The sequence below is a fragment of the Atta cephalotes genome (assembly GCF_000143395.1).
Source record: "Atta cephalotes unplaced genomic scaffold scaffold00012, whole genome shotgun sequence".
NCBI lineage: Eukaryota > Metazoa > Arthropoda > Insecta > Hymenoptera > Formicidae > Atta > Atta cephalotes.
Window position 1 is genome coordinate 5,524,286 of NW_012130076.1, and position 9,484 is coordinate 5,533,769.

General features: G+C 35.8%; 2 pseudogenes; one reads left to right on the forward strand and one right to left on the reverse strand.

Annotated features, from left to right (window-relative positions):
- The first annotated feature begins 991 nt into the window (after positions 1-991).
- LOC105617371 lies at positions 992-2,324 on the forward strand (annotated as a pseudogene).
- Positions 2,325-3,597: 1,273 nt separating this feature from the next.
- On the reverse strand, positions 3,598-4,100 carry LOC105617372 (annotated as a pseudogene).
- Between the last annotated feature and the right edge of the window lie 5,384 nt (positions 4,101-9,484).

The following is a 9,484-nucleotide window of genomic DNA, read 5'->3' on the forward strand; positions in this document are numbered from 1 at the left end:
ATAGCGTTTTCGGTCCGACCGGGTTTGCACCAACTTGGGTTAGAAAATGCTTCGCTATTGACGTTACACGCTCTACCAATAGGAAAGCACGAAACATCATTATTTCAACTCAAGTTAGTGCAAACTCGGTCGAGTCGAAAACGCTATAAGCAATTATTCTAAATACAATACATGGCTGCGTTTAGTGAACTCAAGTAGCCAGAAGTCGTTTGATGTCTGTCGTCCTCTGAGGTCTATATTACGCATTCCTCGATCTCTTTTTTCTTTAACGTTGTTTTCTTTCTAACAATAAGAAATCCAATGGCCGAACCAATTGACATTAGATATCAATCAGCATTGGCACTACTCTTTTTATACAGGTACCTATTATGTGGAAGAAGACCGTTTCTGTTGAAAAAAATTATCAATTTAGAGAATTTTATAAATATTTTTCGTATTTTCCTATAATTCTGTAAATTGTGTATTTTCATGCGTAGAATATATTCTGAGAAGGACAGTTGTCATTCAAGTTTCATTTTCATTCTTTTTAATTTCAAAGTTTTTTGATATCGGTAAGTTGAAAAACGATAATTTAATGATTTAATAATTTATGATTATGCAAATACATGCATAAATATATGTATTTTTCAAAAAATATTGAAATTGCATTTGTCATTTAATCAAATAAAATTAAATTTTATACAAATTGGAATTTCTGTATTAAAAATAAAACGTGCATACATGTGTTCCGTACGCGTTATCATATGATATATACTTCCAACATTTCATAACGGCACTAAATTCGCATCGTCCCGGGTTTCCATGATTTTCCAACATGTTTCGAGTTTTCATTCTCCCCGAGTTTGATCTCCTTCTTTTTACTCTGTGATCAGCACCTTAGATATCGATATTACTTCAGATGCAACGCAGTATAATCTAATGTAACGGCTAACGAGTTGTGTTTCAATTAATTCCTGCACAATTTTGTTTGCTGGCTCAGATACTCCTGATGATGAACATTACAATGAATATAGAAGATTGCGATATCAAGATGGACTTCGATGGCATTCGCACTCCTTTGATAGAAGTTGCTAGTGCAGGCCACGTGAATATCGTTTCATGCTTGATTACTCACAAAACCGATGTTGTAATACTTGATCTGCATCGTATAACATAGCACTCGTATATGGATGCGCCAGTGGACATGAAGAAATTGTACATGTCTTACTAGATTCAGGTGCTGATGTTAAAGATCACAATGAAGATGGTCATATTCCTTTAATGAAAGCAGCAGGCGTCGTGCGTGTAGATATTGTATATGTCTATGCTGATTGCTCACGGAGCTGATGTTAATACTCAAATAACACATCTCTCATGTATGGATGTGTTAATAGACACGAAGAAGTTGTACGCATCTTATTAGATTGGGGAGCTGATGTTGGGGATTACAATGAAAATGATCATACACCTTTGATGGAAGCAGCAAGTACCGTGTAAAGATCGTATAGTTGCTAATAGCTCACGGAGCTGATATTAATGCTCATTCTACATCACGTGACACACCTCTCATGTATTGATGCGCCGGTGGACATGAAGAGGTTGTACGTATCTAAATAGACTTTGGACCCAATGTCGAGTTTTACATTGAGATCGGTTGTATACCTCTGATAAAAGCAGCGAGCGCGGGAATGTAGACGTCGTGACCTTGTTAATTGCTCACGGAGCCAATGTTAATGCTCAATCTGCCATCGTGTAACACATCTCTCATATACGGACGCGCTGGTGGACACAAAGAAATACGCGTCTCACTAGACTCGGGCGCCGATGTCGAGGATCATAATGAGATCGGTTATACACCTCTGATGAATACAGCAAGCGCCGTGCATATTCATATCGTCAAGGTTCTGCTTGAATACAAGAACAGCATCAATACACGCTCTAATATATTTGAAAAGAACATCATTGGCTTGTCTTAAAAATGGTTCAGTATTGCTAGAAACTGGCACGGATCAAGAGCATAAATTCCACGAGATGCATATCGTTCTTATCGAGGCAAAAATAAACAGTCATATGAAAGTGGTTTTTTTTTAGATTCAGGCGCCCAAATAACAATGATTAATACTTCCGAGACGCCATTAACGTTCGCTGTTAGCAAAAATCTTGTGGACTTGGCTCAGCTCGAGCGTAGAACAAACATCGAAGAAGTTATTGACGATGGTTATACGCCATTGATGCAAGCAGCATTCGAGAATAATGAAGAAATGATCGCCTTACTTTTGAGTGAAGGTGCAGATATCAACGCTTACAATATAATAAAGGAACTAAGGAAACGGTATTTGTTTTGAGAAAATGATTGTTTGATGTTGGAAAAATAATTGAGAAACAGTCGATCTTTTAATCAAGATGACAGCGGATATTGAGCTTGATGCAGACATCCCTCTGATGAAGATTGCGGCGGAAGGATACTTAGATCTTATTCAATATTTACTGGAATCTGAGGCGGATGTTCACGCTCACAATCAAATGTTAGAAGAGGAGAGCCAGGAATCTTACACGACATTCACAATCGCGTACAAAAATCGTCATCTTGCCGTTGCTAGTTTCAAACAGAGTTTCATATAATATCGTTTACTGTCCGGTTATCTTCTCAGTGAACATAAGTTGAAAAAAGATGTCTTAGATCAGCGCCAAATTGCAATAAAAGACTAGCAATGGCAAGATGACGATTTTTGTACGCAATTGTGAATGCCGTGTAAGATTCCTGGCTCTCCTCTTCTAATATTTGATTGTGAGCGTGAACATCAGCCTCAGATTCCAGTAAATATTGAATAAGATCTAAATATCCTTCCGCCGCTGTCTCCATTAGAGGGATATCTGCATCAAGCTCAATATCCGCTGCCACCTTGATTAAAAGATCGACTGTTTCTCAATCATTTTTCCAACATCAAACAATTATTTTCCTAAAACAAGTACCGTTTCCTTAGTTCCTTTATTTTAAGCGTTGATATCTGCACCTTCACTCAAAAGTAAGGCGATCATTTCTTCATTATTCTCGAATGCTGCTTGCATCAATGGCGTATAACCATCGTCAATAACTTCCTCGATGTTTGTTCTACGCTCGAGCTGAGCCAAATCCATAAGATTTTTGCTAGCAACGAACGTTAATGGCGTCTCAGAAGTATTAATCATTGTTATTTGGGCGCCTGAATCTAAAAAAAAAAACCATTTTCATATGACTGTTTATTGTTGCCTCGATAAGAGCGATATGCATCTCGTGGAATTTATGCTCTTGATCTGTGCCAGTTAGCAATAACTGAACCATTTCTAAATGTCCATTAAAACAAGCCTATAGCGTCTTTTCAAACGTCTTTTCAAATATATTAGACCATGTACTGATGCCGTTCTTGTGTTCAAGCAGAACCTTGGCGACATTAATATGCCCGGTGCTCGTTGCTTTTATCAGAGGTGTCGATCTCAATGTAAAATTCGACATTAGGTCCAAAGTCTATTAAGATACGTACAATCTCTTCATGTCCACCGGCGCATCCGTACATGAGAGGTATGTCACATGATGTAGAATGAGCTCCGTGATTTCCATCCATCCATTATCCATTAATATCAGCTCCGTGAGCTATTAGCAACTATACGATACACGCTACTTGCTGCTTCCATCAAAGGTGTACGACCATTTTCATTGTAATCCCCAACATCAGCTCCCCAATCTAATAAGATGCGTACAACTTCTTCGTGTCTATTAACACATCCATACATGAGAGATGTATTATTTGAGTATTGACATCAGCTCCATGAGCAATCAGCAGAGATACAATATCTTCGACGCTGCTTTCATTAAAGGAGTATGATCATCTTCATTGTGATTTTCAATATCAGTACCTGAGTTAACATCAGTACCTAGTAAGACATGTACAATTTCTTCATATCCACTGATGCATCCGTATATGAGAGCTGTGTTACATGATGCAGATCAGGTATTAATGTCTTCGTGAATAATCAAGCTCGATACGATATCCACGTGCATTGGTAGTTTCCATCAAAGGGATGCGAGTATCATCGAAGTTCATCTTGATATCTCAATCTTCTATATCCATTGTTGTGTTCATCGTTAGGAGTACTTGAGCCAGCAATTGTAAAATTGTGCAGGAATTGATTGAAATACAAAATGCCGTTACGCTAGATTATGCTGCGCTGCGTTTGAAGTAATGGCGATATCTAAGGGAACGGAGTAAAAAAAGGAAATCAAACTCGAAGATGAAAATGGGCTCGAAACACAATGTCGGAAAACCATGGAAACTCGGGACGATTTTAGTACCGTTATGAAAGTATATACCACATGATAACATGTATGGAATACACATGTATGCACGTTTTATTTTTAGTATAGAAATTCCAATTTGAATAAAATTTAATTTTATTTGGTTAAATGACAAATGCATCAATATAAATATGTATTTTTTGGAAAGTACATTTATGCATCGTCATAAATTATCATTTTTCAACTTACTTTTTAAATTATTTCGTTTTTCGACATCACAAAACTTCGAAATTAAAAAGAATAAAAATGAAATTTGAATGACAACTATCTTTCTCAGAATATATTCTACGTATGAAAATACACAAACTTACAGAATTACAGAAAAAAGGGAAGAAAAATATTTATAAAATTCTTTAAATTGATAGTTTTCTTCGATTAACAGAAACGAATTGTTCTCGAATTTGTTCTTCCATAGAGTATCATAGATACCTATATAAAGAGAATAGCGCCAATGCTGATTGGTGCCTAATGCTTATTGATTCCATTAAGTTCTTATTATTAGAAAAAAGATAACGTTAAAAAAAAGAAGAGATTAAGATAAGCAACTGCGTAGATATCATATCATATAGACATATGTAGGATACCAAATGGCGACTTCCGATTGATTGTCTACTCTTTTTATATCTATTTTATTCTTCCATGCAGCGTTTTTCTGATACTATGTTTCAAGCACATTTTTTTCGGGATTGACCGTTTAAGATTGAATAAATCACTATAAACGTGAATATTCGCATATCCGCCATTTTTACTCCTTTTCCCCACTCCTTTACTCTTTTCCCACTCCGCCACTGAGCTGAGAAGATTTGTTATAGTTGTTATAGGTTATAGCTTCTAAGTCTTCTATTGAAAATCTTGTAGCTTCGTATTTATGTGTTTCCGCACTTTGAAATTTTACCATAAGACTAAGAGACGAAAAGAAGGATATAAAAAACTGAACTATTATATATTAACGAAGGCAAAAAAATTTATAAAATATCTTGTTGCGTTGCGATAAACTATATCAATAAATCAGAAAAATATATTCGATTATTTAAATTTCCTGCGAATAATATTCGTCGACAACTTACTGTATTGCTGTAAAATAAATACATGACTTGTAAATAAACATCACTACACTTTCTCGCAGATGAGAAATTTCAATCCTTTTCTTCAAATTGACAAATATATTTAGCACTTTATCTAGAAATAACCTGAACATCAGATGTTCTTCAGGTCCTGCACTATCCTGCAATATTACGATAGATATCAACTGATTTTGAGAGCAAAAATGGAATGAAAGGAGTTATAAAATTTCAAGCAGCAAATACAAATCATAACCCGAAATGATCATAATTCATCACAGCTCCGTGATGGAATAGCGACAGAGTAAGTGAGAAAAGGAATAAAACTGATGAACGCAAACATCTACATTTCTAGTATTCTAATTTGATCTTATGCTTCCGGCATACCAGCGCGATGTTCATCGCGCGCGACATGCGATATCTAATGAGTGTACACCGATGTTTTCATTCTATACTTTCATTAGATATTGCGTGTCGTTACATGCGGTATGCGGTACGCGGTACAGAAACTAGATAATTATAAGAATCGTGCAAGCCGTGCCGCTTGCTTCTTTTCCTTTCTATTAAGTGTAGCGCGGTAGGCGGCATGGGATAGTAATAACCTTTGATATGAACTTTTTTAATATATTATCTTATTTCTATGCACATTTCATCAATATTATTTTTTTCAACGGATTTATTTAACAATTGCATTTAAATCATTTAATTCTATTAAAAAGTGCTTAGTAACGTGAATTTGTCACTGGTCAGTACCGTGTACCGCGCTACATATAATTGTACCTTAAGGGTGATGTCCCATGCAGCAAAATGTACGTAAGATTCGCCATTCACAGAATCAATTATCTATTAGATCTGTTTGCAAATTTCGCAAGAAGATCTAAGAGAATGATTTAAGGCTTCTTTAAATTTATCTTCAGATACTCTACGAATTATTTCATTGTTACTGAGCATTTAAAAACAAATTTAAGGAAGTAAGTACAAGCTCTGACTATGAATACGAGCATTAGGCTATGTTCCAAAACTTCTTCAAGGAAAATTTTACTCGAAATATATAATGTACGTAACGTATACTGTAGTATATAGAGTAAATTCTTCGGAGAAGAAATTTTGGAACGTAGTTTTTAGGCCGTAGGTTTTATTCATAGTCAGATCTTATGTTCAAGACTATCTTAAGTATGGTCTTAAGAAGTCACGAACCAATCAGAGAGCTACATTAGTGTCTTAAGACATTACTTAAGACGGTCTTGAAATAAGAATCGGCTATGAATATCGGCCTTAAAAAAGGATATTCCTCCAGGACAAATTCTTAAAATCTTGGTTGGTATTACTATTGTTACTAGCGCGAGTAACTTCAAGCATTTCAGATTTCGTATTCGAGTCAACACATCAAGATATTTCTTTCGCACAGGTCATGCGTAGCAAAATGGCCGCCTGACTCGAGTGAGTGAGTGAGTGAGTGACGTTTCTCGCAAGGTGTTTGCGTCTGCGATCGCGCCGCGCAGTCTTCGCGCATGAATATTCGCGCGTGCAAACGTGTACTACTTTCGCAACGTGTCACACGTTCATCTGCCTCACCCGCGCGGAAAGTGGTCGTTTGTGCGACCGCAAGTGAATGCGGCTGCATTCCGCCTGCACTGCTCGTCTCGCCGCAAACGGATTTAGGTGCGTATTAATCGCATTTGCGTATTGGTACGTTCTCGTGGTGTATGGGTCGTCAACGTGCAACACTGGAACATGCGTCGTCGATCCGCACCGGTGATCTGTGATTTACGATTTCTACACGTCCTAAGGGCTGAGCTCGCGCGCGCGTGCACACGCACGCGCACACACACACACACCACGCACACATGCGCGCGCGCGCACATACACGCATGCATGCACGACAGGGAGAGTTTGGTTATATTCCGGACATGATTTTTTTCTCCGTCACTTTCAGTGGGCGGTATTTAAATGACAGAACTGGACCGACGCGACATACCGTCGACTGATTTAAAGCCCACGTCTGTTTTCTCAATTAGAACGGTTGCTTTTCTAATCATGCACGTTGAGTTCTGATCTGTCGTGAAGAAAATGTCGAAAAAATGTTATGTGAATACATCCTTTTGTTTTATTTCTTTTATATCGCCATTTAATTTGTTTCTTTAGTATTATCGAATTAATGTATTATCGAAAATATTTTCTTTTTTAATAATTTTGACTAAAATGATATTTAGAAGTATATAAGATATTGCATATGTTAACAGCAGAAATTGATAAGAAATTTTATAATTTATCTGTAGAGAATTGTGGAGATTTCAACATATTGAGCTAAACATACAAACCGTCTGCTTCACAACTAAAAATTTTCTCATATATATTTATTATTTATATATAAATAAGTTTCTTTAAGTTTTTATAACAAATCAGATCAATTTTTCATATTTAGTCTTATTAGAATGTTCTAAGAATAGAATTCTTATTTTATAATAATTAAAGAATAGAAGAAGTATTCTTTAATTATTATAAAATAAGAAATTTACACATAATTTCTTAACTTAGTTATTTTTACTGCATTCAGAATAAGTTTCTTTATATAATTATCATAAGAAATTGTAAATGGAATACGGAATATAATTTTTGAATTATTTCATATCAATATTTTCCAATTTATGTTAATTTACGTTAATATGTTAATTAAATTTAAATTATTCTTCTGATATTTTTTAAAGAATTAAAGAGGCAGAGGATCAGTGTGCATTTATTTGTATTTAATTTAATTTAAATTATATCATGTATTTACAGAGAGAGCTTATAAAAATAAAGAAATGGAAGTTAATCTTGCTAGTTTGTGCTTATTATATCGACTCCCGAGAAGATTTCCTTATAATTTCATGTTATATTTGGGCCAAAACGTTCCATATTTCTACTCTGACATTATGTTGACCTGGTTCAATTCGTGTGGAGAGGAGGATCATATGGGATGACCGAGTGATTAATGCGCCTGGGCCAGGCAAACTGGCCCCGGTTGCTCAGGCTCATGTGAACTCGGGCAATTAGTAATTGGCTAATTATATGGTTAACGGGCGATGAATAACACAGTTGCACGAGCGCGCGGCGCTTAATTGCGCGCCACAAATGGAAAGGCTCTTCCTTCCTGTGCATTTTTTCCACGTTCCTATACCAAATCACAGCCGAAACACGAACGATTTGCTTCCTGTGCTTCTTATCTAAATTCAATCTGAGAAGGATATCGCGGAAATGTAGGTTTCTAAAACAACTTTTTAACAACTTGGTCGTTACGTGAAAGAACAATTTTATAAAGACGACCATGTTGTATCTTCTGAGTATGCGACTCATGTATTATTAATAATCTGTCAATATATGTATGTATACGCTCTTTTAAAAATATTCACAATGTTGAATCTACTATTTATTTACTATTTGCCATTCTAGTCTTTTTACAATTACACAAGCTTTAATGTATGTAATCCATAGTTATTTATTATTTTTGGATTTCTTCAAAGATAGATTTAGCATAATGCTTAAAATATTTAGAATAAATTTAGACATTAAGATAAAAAATTATCCTAAGTTTGTAGCTGATGATACTTTTTGTTTTTGTTTTAGAGGAGTAATATTTTCGGAAGATGGATACTCGATGCAAAGCATAGGTATGCTTCCAAGATATTTCATCTTAAATTAATCCTTTTATTGCACCGTGAATTGATCGTCTTTGAGTGAGAGATAATGCAAAGAAATTAACCCGTTATATTACAAACAGCGAACAGCAGAAATTTCGGTATTAGCAATCCCATTCTATTTAACGCCTACACTTTATATCAAAGCAAAACGTTAGCGCGCTAATGAGAGATTCGAGAAACGAGAAACAAATGTTGCTTTTTGTATTGACTTCAATTCTCCCTTTATACGAGAGTCAAGTACCGGGTGTTTGATCCCGCTATTCAGTAGTAACGTTTCTATTCGCATTTCACGCATTCCACGATATGATCTACGTCGACACTTGACGTCGTTCTGGACAACTCGTCTTCAATTGCGTCGACGTTGCTAAGAGACGGGATATAAATGAAACCTGTGTGTGTGTGTGTGTGTGTGTGTGTGTGTGTGTGTGTGT